The sequence below is a fragment of the Scyliorhinus canicula genome, chromosome 16, assembly GCF_902713615.1.
Source record: "Scyliorhinus canicula chromosome 16, sScyCan1.1, whole genome shotgun sequence".
NCBI classification, from domain to species: domain Eukaryota; kingdom Metazoa; phylum Chordata; class Chondrichthyes; order Carcharhiniformes; family Scyliorhinidae; genus Scyliorhinus; species Scyliorhinus canicula.
In genome coordinates, this window is record NC_052161.1 from 28,630,423 (window position 1) to 28,642,921 (window position 12,499).

Below are 12,499 nucleotides of genomic sequence, written 5' to 3' on the forward strand. Positions count from 1 at the left end.
GTTTGACAGAGTCCCTCAATAAGACTTCGAGAATTGAAGTCAATGGGAGCCACACTGTGGCCCAGAGTCCTGGTAGATTTCTCCACTGGACAACTCTCCACTGGAGAATTGGAGATACCAAGCTTTTCAGCACCGTGACATTGCTGTACAAGATCCTCAGGATAGTATCCTAGATCCAACCATGTTCAGCTGCTTCATCAATGACCTTGATGCCTTAATCAGGTCAGAAGTGAGGATTTTCTGTACCATTCGCAATTTTTCGACACTGAAGGAATTCACGCCCATATGTAGCAACCAAAATCATTCAGACAAGTCATCGTCATGCCATACAAACGGCAGGCAACAACCATCTCCAGCAAAAAATAATCTAACCATCTGCCTTTGATGTTCAATGGCATTATCATCAGTGAATCGCCCAACAACTTCATCCTGGTGATTATAATTGGCTAAAACCTTAACTGAATCAACCGTAGAAATACTGGCCGGGATTCTCTGAGCCTCTGCGCTGCAATCGCGCCCTGCGTGGGGGCGGAGAATGAGGTGTCGGACCTGCAAACGGAGAATCGCCGACAGTCGTGCATGTGCGGTCGACACGGCGCCGGTCGGGGGCCGTTGAAAGAGGCCCCCGCGGTGATTCTCCGCAGACGACCGGCTGAGTACCCGCGGGCGTGGTTCACTTATGGTTCCATCCCATCGGGAGCTCGGAGCCGCGGCTGCGGTGGCCGTCCTGATTTGGGGGGGGGATCCATCACTGGGGGGGGGGGGGCTCCACGAGGGCCAGGCCCACGATTGGGGGCCACCGGCCGGCAGGCGCGCACGATCTGAGGGGAGGGCCTACTTTTTCGGCGCCGGCCCGCTGTGTGGGTGCGCACTGTCGCGCGGGGCCGGCGGCGCAGGAGACCGCCGCGTGCATGCGTGGACGCGCAGCCGGAAGTGCAGGGCCCCGTATCAGCTGCCAGACCTGTGTGGAGAACTCCAGGGCCCTGCAAGCCACCTTAAAAATGGAGAATCACCCCAGACTTTCTAGAAAAAAGTCCGGAGTGATTCGCGCCCGGTTTCTCACGGGTGTGGGGACATAGCCCCATTATTGGAGAATCCCGCTCACTGTGTCTACAAGAGCAGGTCAGAGATTGGGAATTCTGCAACAGGTAACTCATCTCCTGACTGCCCATAGGCGGTCCACCATCTACAAGGCACAAGTCAGGGGTGTCATGAAATACTCTCCATTTGTGTGGCTGAGTACAGCTTCAACAACATTGAAAATACTCGACACCATCCAGGATAAAGCAACCCCCTTGATCAGCAACCCACCCACTACATCAGCGCATAGTGGCAGCAATGGATACTAAGGTTTCTTTGAAAGCACCTTCAGACCCACAATCCCCACCACATAGTCGACAAAGGGCAGCAGATGCATGGGAACACCATAACCTGTAAGTTTCCCTTTAACTCATTAACTCACCTCGATGGGGAAGAAGTTGCGGAGGGGGATAGAGACCAACAAAGATCTGCGAGCCAAATGGAAGCCCTGGAAAACAGATTCAGGCGACAGAATCGGAGGATTGTGGGTCTGCCTGAAGGGGTGGAAGGCCTGAGGCCGACGGAGTATTTTGCCACGATGTTGGCGAAGCTATTGGGGAAGGGGATGATCCCTCCTGATATGAACTGGATCGGGCACATCGGTCGTGGAGGCCTATACCAAAGGTGAGTGAGCCGTCAAGAGTAGTAACTCTGTGTTTCCGTAGGTACAGGGTGAAGGAGAAAGACCAGTGCTGGGCAAAGCCAAAGCGGATGGTGCAGTGGGCTGGAGCTGGTATACGCATATACCAGGACTTTACGGTGGAGCTGGCAAGGAGGTGGGCTGCCTTCAGCCGGGTGAAGAAGGCACTGTACATCAGCAAGTGCAGTGTGGCATAGTATATCCAGCTAAGTTGAGGATGACCTACAAATCCAACGACTTTTATTTTGGGACGGCGGAAGCAGCGGAGGAGTTTGCGAAGACAGAAGAATTGAGAAATGGTCGTGTATCGATGTAGCCTCATGTAACTTTATTTTTTTCACTGCGTGTTGGTGTATGTACTAAATGAGTCGACGTTGTATATATTTGGACAAGGGAAGAGATGGGACTTTCATTTGCAATGATGGTTCTTTGAGGCTCGGGTATGTATGCGGGGGTTGTGTGCGAAAGGCGATTTCTTGGTTTTCCTGGCACCAGGCAAGGGGGAAGGAGACCCGGGCGGGGGCCTCCACGCTGGCCGGTTTAAGCCGGCCAGTGAACGGGTGTGAGGTGGGGGGAGGGGCTGCAGCCATCGGAGCCTGGTAAAACAGGTTTCGGTGAGTCTAGCCAGGGTTAAAAGTTGGGGGAAGGAACCGAGGTTGGAGGGAGGGGTTTACAAGAGGAAGTGGAGGGAAGAGGTCTGGGAGGGGGGTGGGGGGGATGTCGACAATTCATGAGTATCATTCACAGTACTCTTTTGGGGATTGGATGGCATTGAATATTAGCGGCCGGGAGGTTGGGGGGTGTACTGTATGTGTCAATGGTGACCATCGGCAATTCCTGATTCCTTTTTCTTTTTTCCTTTTTTTTTCCACCTTGGGAGGGTTTGTTTTATTTGATGCTTATATTGTCAGGTGGGCCGTTGTTTGGGGATGGTGGGAGGATGGGATTGTTGTAGTTAATAAGGGGATTGACATTGCACTTGTTACCATTTACTGTTTGTTGGTGGGGTGTAAATTCTGAAGACAATGTGAAAATGGAGAATAAAAATATTTATATAAAAAAAGTTTCCCTCTAAGTCACAACAGAATCTTCACTTGGAAATATACCCTCACTGACACTGGGTCTAAATCAATAGACTACCTACAGTGCAGAAGGAGGCCATCTGGCTATCGAGTCTGCACTGACTCTCTGAAAGAGCACCATATCTAGACCATACCCCCACCCTATTTCTGTAACCCTTCCTAATTTGCACACCTTTGGACACAAAGTTGCAATATAGCATGGTGAATCCACCTAACCTGCACATCTTTGGACTGTGGGAGAAAACCAGAAAACCCGGAGGAAACCCATGCAGACAAGAGGAGTAACTGCAAACTCCACACAGTCACCCAAGTCCAGAATTGAACACACCTCCCTGGTGCTAACCAGTGCTAAATCCTGGACGTCTTTACTCATCGACATGGTATGTGTACCTAAATCAGATGGACAGTAGCAGTCCAAGAAGATTGCTCACCGTTGCCTTCTCATGGGCAATTAGGGATGGGCAATACCCACCCTTGCCACTCACATCCCATGAGCAAAATAAAACAAAAGGAAAAAGCAAAAAGCATTAACATCGGAGAAAATGCCATTTGGCAAGGATTTTACATATTGTGAGTTCAACATGCTATAACACTGTGCCATGTCACTTTACACTATGGTGTGTCGATTTCTGTGTCAGAATCCATTGGTGAGTGATATAGTTATATGCAGTCTTACCACTTATGGGTATAAAAGTTATACAAACACACCAATTAAACATTCCACTGCCATTGAAAAGTAAACACACCAGAAGAAGATCTTTAATGAGGCATTAGGGCAAAATGTTTTCTTCAAGTTTAAAGCAAATAATTAAAAAGCCTTACTGACTATTTTTTGTGAAGACAGAGACATTACCTCTCCCTAACCATTGCTTTCAGTTGGATGTGAACTTGTGTTGCACTCATCCTTTTGCTTTCTTGGGGCCTTTTTACAGGATCCATCCAAGCTGGGTAACCCTTCGGTTCTTGATCTTTGAAGTGCGAATAAAATTTTTCAAATGGAATGATGGAGTTTGCATTAAGTTTAAGTCTGTAATGAGACAATTGATAAATTTGAACAGTACTGGCCAGTTAACAGAAGCTGAACAATATATTAGTGGCTCATGTAGTGTACAAGAACGCGGCGACCTGAATTCCAGTTAAGGGTTTATTTACCACATCTCAGGCTCGCCATTGTTGGCAACACAATGCATGTTAACCAGGCAAGGTGTGAGGTACATGCCCAAACAAAATGGCGCACATCAACACGGTATCCACGTTGAATTGCTGATCTCAGAATGACCTATGTTATTGTTCCAGGTTACTTCTTATGCTGATAGTCTCAATTTTTATATTTGCTGACTCACAATAGGTATATTAAGAATAATCTTTATTAGTGTCACAAGTAGGCTTACATTAACACAACAATGAAGTTACTGTGAAAATCCCCCAGTCGCCACACTCCGGCGCCTGTTCAGGTACACTAAAGAAGAATTCCAAATGTCCAATTCACCAAACAAGCACATCTTTTGGGACTTGTGGGAGGAAACCAGAGCGCCCGGAGGGAACCCATGTAGCAGCGGGGAGAATGTGCAGACTCAGCACAGATAGTGACCCAAGCTGGGAATCGAACCCCGGGTCCCTGGCACTGTGAAGCAACAGTGCTAAGCGCTGTGCCACCATCACAGGTACATTTTAAAATCACTATGGTGGGAGTAAACTCAAGCCACGAGACTCTACTTCTCAGTGAGAGTTGTCAGTATGTAGGTCAACATGCTAATAATGAGAAAAATCTAAGTATGCCATGGAAAATTATTAAAATGCCTCTAGCTGTCATCCATACTTTCTAGAATGAATCTTACTGACATAATTTTTTTTCACACTTTTAAAAAAATGTTACAATTAAGTGGCAATTTAGCGTGGCCAATCCACCTACCCTGCACATCTTTGGGTTGTGGGGGTGAGACCCACGCAGCCACGAGGAGAATGTGCACACTCCACATGGATAGCGGCCCGGGGTCAGGATCAAACCCGGGTCCTCGGCGTCGTGAGGCAGTAGTACTAACTACTGTGCTACCGTGCTGCCCTACTAACAGAATTTTTAAGATGGTATGTGATGTACCTTCTGCATAACCATCAGCCTCATCTAAAATTAGATATAATATAGTTTAAAAGATGCTATTCGAACATCATATTTTGTATGAAACATGATATATAAATAATGATGATAGTAAGTGGCTGAATATAGGATCTATTTGAGTAATCTTGTCACATCACAAGTGATGTCAGCAGTGAAAATATCCTCCTCACAGATCACTAACTAACAGCTAACGAAGCATTCTCATTGACACAGAACCTCAAAGGTACGTCACACACTCGTCTGAAATCCTGTAGCTCCTACTAGAACACATTCCACAACTCTATAGACCGATGACATCCCAACAACCCACCTACTGGTTGACTCACAATATCACCATCCGCAACCCAGTTACTGATCGAGTGGTGAAGTCCCAAGTTTCCACCCCCATGGAAAATCTGGCCAACATTAAAATGCTTGAGGGCGGGTCAGGTAAGATGTGGCCACTTGGTGCACTTAAGTGAAGCAAGAGGAACAGCTCAAATTGTGACTGTAGTGATCTAAGTCAAAACCTATTGTCCATATACTGAAACGTCCGCCTTGAGAGATCCATTACTGGTGGCCTCACAACCACTCACAGTGCATCAGCTGAAACCGTTGAACCGGTTGTTCACCTCAACATCAAACTGCGGTAGTCACCACTGTTGTATTATATTGTATATATGGGTATTACGGTAAGGCCCCTGTACTACAGGTACAGGGATAGGTCCCTGCCTGCTGGCTCCGCCCAGTAGGCGGAGTATAAATGTGTGTGCTCTCCGAACAGCAGCCATTTTGCCAGCTGCTGTAGGAGGCCACACATCTCTGTGTAATAAAGCCTCGATTACATTCTACTCTCGTCTCGTCGTAATTGATAGTGCATCACAAACTATAACTGCTTCCCGAGACATGCAAATAAAAAATAAACTCACTAATGAAATAAAACTTGTATCTTAACAGCCCACCCTTGAGTATCCTCTTTGAAATAATGTCTGATACGTAACCTACCAATTAGACATTCAAGGTACATTTTAGAACATACCTGAGTAAAAGATGATAGAAATGCCTTGCAGCAATGTACCTCCTCAGAAATCTCGTTAGAATCGTTAATAATACTTCCCTGGAGGGTAAGCAAACAAGAGAAAAATATCATTCCATTATGCCAATTGTTGTTCCTAAGTTTTCAACCTCAACCATAATGCTGAAATATATTGGGGTTGCACATCTATGTACCAAGCTAGCCATTATCATGTGTGTTCAATTATCCTATTCAAATGAATATACGATGAGCCAGAAATTGCTGCATTGGTAGGCCTGTTGATTTTTTTAATGCTCATCTTTACATCACACACTTTTTGCGGTTCAAATTACCGATTCTTTGATCCAATAAACATCCCTGTCCTATCAGGGACTTCGTGCGAGCTGTCCTGATAGTTTACCTTTGTAGTGATATGCATATCAAGGCGTTAATGTATAGATGTAACAGCCACATAATCATAGAATTTACGGTGCAGAAGGAGGCTATTCGGCCCATCGAGTCTGCACCGGCCCCCAGAAAGGGCACCCTACCCAAAGTCAACACCTCCACCCTATCCCCATAACCCAGTAACCCCACTCAACACTAAGGGCAATTTATCATGTCCAATCCACCTAAGCTGCACATCTTTAGACTGTGGGAGGAAACCGGAGCACCCGGAGGAAACCCACGCACACACGGGGAGGCTGTGCAGACTCTGCACAGACAGTGATCCAAGCCGGAATCGAACCTGGGACCCTGGTGCTGTGAAGCAATTGTGCTATCCACAATGCTATCATTAGAGACAAGATCCGCCTCTTCACAGGTACATGGACTTGGGACCACAAGCAGACACAGACAGCTTTGCACAGGTGTAGATAACCATAAGTATTTCTTAATCAATCATGTTCATGTAACATCTAGTTTAAGCATTGGAGAGAGAACAAATTCACAGTTAATTTGTCAACATTACGCAATAAAGTATTTGCTCTAATTGGAAGATTACGAGTGTTGATCAACATCGAGGTAAAGATCATTCTGGAAGAAGCAAGTGAGTAACATATGTTGCAAAAAGCAATATTACTATCAGAAATAGTAATATAAAAACCTTGACCAATGAAAGAAAAGGAAAGAGAGAGAAACAGTGTGAAAGATGGAGAAAGAAGAGGTGAATTTGAAAGAGGAATAAAGAGAGGGAAGCAAAAAGAATGGATTAAGAGAAGAGAGGCAAAAGAGACAGGAAGGAAAAGTAAGAAAAACAGAGTAAAAGAACAAGCAGAAGATGAGGGCCTTGTAACCCAGCTGTGTTTGGCCCTTGTATTGATCCTTGAGAAGTTTATAAGTGATGTATGATATATGTGTAGACATATTAAACGTAAAAATGTTGAAGAATAGAACCAGGAGATCAAGAAAAGTAGGGCATTCAGTGGACACTGTTTACAAGGGAGCAAAGGAATGGACAGACAAGCAAGGATGAAGATCCACCTAGTTGCTTTCTAATATCCTGCTGGTCACATGAAACATTAATAATGAATGTGTTGACTAATCATAGCAATCACTCTCTAAATCCTGTGGAGGAGAGCTTTGTACATAACAACTCCCAACTCAGCCACTTTCCCTCAACCACTCAACATTTGTGTCCTGTCTCAAATTACTTGTATATTTATCTTACAAAAGCAATCAATGTCATTATCATTTGAATAAGCAACCCTCTTCTGAATGCTGAAACAGATTTGGCCCTGAAAATAATAATAATAATAATCTTTATTAATGTCACAAGTAAGATTTACATTAACATGACAATGAAGTTACTATGAAAATCCCCTAATCACCACATTCACGCGCCTGTTTGGGTACACTGAGGGGAATTCAGAATGTCCAATTCACCTAACAAGCACATCTTTAGAGACTTGTGGGAGGAAACAAGCACCCGGAGGAAACCCACGCAGACACGGGGAGAACGTGCAGACTCGGCACAGACAGTGACGCAAGCTGGGAGTCGACCCAGGATCCCTGGCACTGTAAAGTAACAGTGCTAACCACTGTGCTAAATTATTTCATTCTGATATCAACAAGAGTGAGACTCCACAGCTTCACTGGTCAATGTTGCATCAGGCCCACAAATTATATCATCAGCCGGGCTCCCCAGAACATTAGCTAACAGCTTTAAATGCAGCAGGAATAACTTATAATCGTGTATTAGGTACAATGATGGGCCTTGGATTTGTTTATATTGGCTTAGGTGAGGTTAACAGCAAACATTCCAGTAAGTTTCAAAGAAAAAGAACTCATGATATATCTCTTTTACGATTTGAATTTATGGATTTTTAGAAAATTAATCATGCCAATTGCTGTTGATGTATCAATCTAACGACATGAATATATATGTTCCAACACACGTCTTCTAATAATTGGAAAAACCTGAGGAGCAGGCAAGGACTCTCCGAATAACTAAAACTCAATCAATTTAAACAGCCCTTTCGTACTGTAACTATAGAATATATAGAATCCCTACAGTGCAGAAGGAAGCCATTTGGCCCATCGAGTCTGCACCGACGCTCTGAAAAAGCACCTAGGCCCATTCCCCCACCCTATCCCCGTAACCCCGTGCATTAACCATTGCCAATCCACCTAACCTGTGCATCTTTGGACTTGGGGGGGGGGGGGGGGGGGCACATTGCCTACGTTTGCACCGATAATTCACCAGAAGAGTTCTGTTTAGTATGTATAAAACCCAAACTTTTTGAATGTGTACATTGAATAAAATATATCTATTTAACATTTTATAATTTTCTCAGTACTTGCAAACCCTGGCTGATTGTTGCTTTATGCTGAGTTAATTGATCTTATCATGTTAGGTTGACAGAGACACCATAAATGGACAAAATGTTCTGGGCTAAGAAAGAAGCCCCACTCCTAATCATTGTCTATTGTTTTATTACTGGGCAGCTAACATTCAAAAAACTACTGTTGTGGTTTAGTGATCCCTGGTTCATTTTGGGATAAATGGAAGCTTGTACCTACACTCTATCCACTCTTCGTGCAACTATTACTCCGCTGATGGCTTTTTCCCTGTTAGATTTTCTTAAAATTCAGTGGAGGTCTCCTCCTTGAGAATTTGGAAGCAGTTAAGGCTTTGCTTGCCCGTATTTGCAATAATCAGCTTTTCCTACCTGCTGGTTTGGACTCCACATTTAAATCCTGGGAGGTGAAGGGCCTGGAGCGGTTTGGGGACCTGTTCGTGGAGGGGAGGTTTGCCAGTTTGAGGCAGTTAGCTGAGAAATTCCAGCTGCTCAATTCCAGTCTTTTTAAGTATTTCTAAGTTCATGATGTTTTGCGGAATGGCGCCACCCTCTTCCCTGATGAAGAAACTTCTGGGCACGAACTATCCGAATAGGAACAGAGTCCCATAACGAGTATGTTTAGCTGGATGCTTCCCGGCACTCGGAGCGCCAAGTCACCGCACGCTATCAAACAAGACTCTGTTCCCATTCGGGTAGATTCAGGGCCATTGGTCACTTTAGCCCATTTTTATGAACTGAGGTGCTCTCAGCACCCCCAAATGGGGGATGTGACCCCCCAAAGCCCCAACTCAACTGTAAGGGGGTCCTCAGGCACCCCCCCCCCTCCCCCACCCTCACAACCCCTGCACCTTCACAGGGCATCCCCTGATCCTCATTGCGGGAAAGATGCCTGCTTGCCACCTTGGCACTGCCAGCCAGGCACCCTTACAGTGCTCTTGGTAGCTGGCAGTGCCACTGAGGCTCACTGGCAATGCCAGGCTGGCACCCAGGTGGCACTGCCAGGGTGCAAGGCTGGAAGTGCCCAGGTGGCATCAGCGGGGATTAGCACTGCTGCCTCATAGTACCAGGGACATGGTTTTAATTCCAGCCTTGGGTGACTGTGTGGAGTCTGCGTGGGTTTCCTCCGGGTGCTCCGGTTTCCAACACTGTCCAAAGATGGACAGGTTGGGTGGATTGTCCATACTAAATTGACCCTTAGTGTCCAAAGATGTGTAGGTTAGGTTAAAGGGTTATTGGGATAGGGCTGGGGGAGTGGGCTTGGATGGAGTGCTCTTTCAGAGGGTCGGTGCAGACTTAATGGGCCGAATGGCCTCTTTCAGCACTTTAGGGATTCTATTCTATGATTGTAACTCCATGTCTTCATGTGTTCGGCTGAGTCTGATTCAGTTTAAAGTTTTGCATAGGACGCACTTGGTATTGAGGATAGGTGTGAGCGCTGTTCTCTTGGGCCGGCTAACTTTCTGCATATGTTCTGGTCCTGTCCCAAACTCATAGGCTTCTGGGCTTCATTCTTTAACCCATGTCGGAGATGCTCCGTGTAGATTTGAATCCATGTCCGCTGATATCCATATTTGGGTGTTGGATTTGCTGTTGATACAGTCTGAGGTGAAGGCTGATATCCTTGCCTTTGCCTCGTTGATAGCCCTGAGGCAAATTTTGCTTGGGTGGAGGTCTCCCACTCCGCCCAGTGTTTCTGCTTGGCTGGGTGACTTAATGTCATTTCTGCATTTGGAGAAGGTCAAGTTCACCATCATGGGGTCGGTGGAGAGGTTCGATCTAAGATGGCAACCATTTATTTCCTTTTTATAATGAGTTAGTCACCGTCAGTTGTTAGGGGATTTAGGTTAGTTTTTGGATTTAAGTTAATTAGGTGTTGTGTGTTGTTTTCCCTTTATTTTAGATTGTGATGTTTTGCCTTTTTTTCAGTTTGATTTGAGTTGTATTGACTATTATGAAAAGATTTCTTGACAGACGTAATTAAAAAAAAGTTTTGCAGTCCTTAAAACTGTGATTTACTCCTGTTAATAACGCAATTCCTAACAGAGAATCTATGCTTTTCATTGACAAATCCTGATAGTCCTACTGGGGAAAGCAAAAGAGGCCTATCACTTCTTCACAAGGGATGCTGTCCCTGAACTAAGCCGCATTGACACTAACCTGTAAACAAATTTTACTGCAGGGCACAACTTTGCCTTTGGGTGTGAAGGTCTGTACTGTGCTACTGGGGGGAGGGGGGGGGGGGGGGGGGGCGAAAAGGATAAAGTGCAGAACCATCTAAGTTAAACCGAATGCTGTGTTGAGCTTCGTGCTGTTTGCCACCAGAATTTGGGCAGATTCCTTTGCTGTACAACGCAGTAGCTCTGTATTGGATGAGCAGGTTTCAGTATTGGATGTCACTGCACGATCTCCCAACCATTGAGGCTCCGTAACGCCACTGAAGCCTCACAAAATGCACCCTTAGTCATACGAAACAAGGCCTGACTCAGGTTGTTAAAGTCATACCTCACTAATACTTGCCTAAATCTTAAAACATAATTCAGTAAGAAAACGGCTTTGAGTTTCACCTTGTCACAAGGCCTCTGCCAGTGGGGTCGTGTGCCTGGAAAAGCTGTTTCAGGGTGTAGAATCCACCAGATCTGAGCTTCTCATGTAGAAGAAATTGAAGCTGTAAAAGCCAATGAGGTGAAGTGCATCAGATCCAACAAAATACATGTAAACCTTATTCTGTAGTCCACTGTTACAATTTCAGCTTTCTCTCAACACCCTTCCAGTTCTAAGTAAACCCACATTTTCTATGGTCTGAAACTTCCACAAAACATTAATGAGATAGTGTGACACAGAGCTACCAGTTATACTTTTAACAGTGTTGAGCATTGAAGCCCTCTTCCGCACCCTGTCCACACTAGAAATCAGAAAACGGCACATTATCAAAATGTACTATTCAGACCAAAACTAAATCAAGTTCCAAACAACAGCCACACTGGACTTGAAACATTCAACCTGTTTCTCCCTCTGTAGACTCTGCCAAACCTCTTGAGTTTTTCCAGCACTTTCTATTTTTATTATATATAATTTAAGGACTGTAATTACACAAAAGCAAAGTGCAGCAAATAACCAGTAATTCTGTGACTTGGTCTGCACAATGCTGTTCCTAACTGAAACAATAGAGTGCAGAGTATGTGTTCAGGAATTGCATGTTTTCAATAGTTTTTATTTATTCTTTCACTGTGGGTGTCACTGGCCAGACCAGCATTTATTGCCCATCCCTAATTGCCCTTGAGTTGCTGGTAGTGAGCCGCCTTGAACCACCGCAGTCCATGGTGGTGTAGGTGCATCCACAAGGAAAGGAGTTCCAGGATTTAGACCTAGCGAAGTTGAAGGTCGGCGATCTATTTCCAAGTCAGAATGGTGTGAGGCTTGAAGAGGAACTTGCAGCTGGTGATGCTGTCATGCATCTGCTGCCCTTGTCCCTCTGGAGTAGAGGTCGCAGGTTTGGAAGGTGCTGTCAAATGAGCCTTGGTGAGTTCCTGAGGTGTATCGTGTAGATGGTGCACACTGCTGGCACTGACACTGAGGGAATTTATGCTGAAGGTGATGCTAATCAAACGGGTTGCTTTGCGCTGGATGTGGTCGAGCTGCTTGAGTGTTGTTGGAGCTGTACTCATCCAGACAAGAGGGAGTATTCCAGCACACTCCTGTCTTGTGCTTTGCAGATGGCGGACAGGCTTTGGGGAGTCAGGCGGTGAGTTACTCACTGCAGGATTCCCACACTCTGATCTGCCTTTG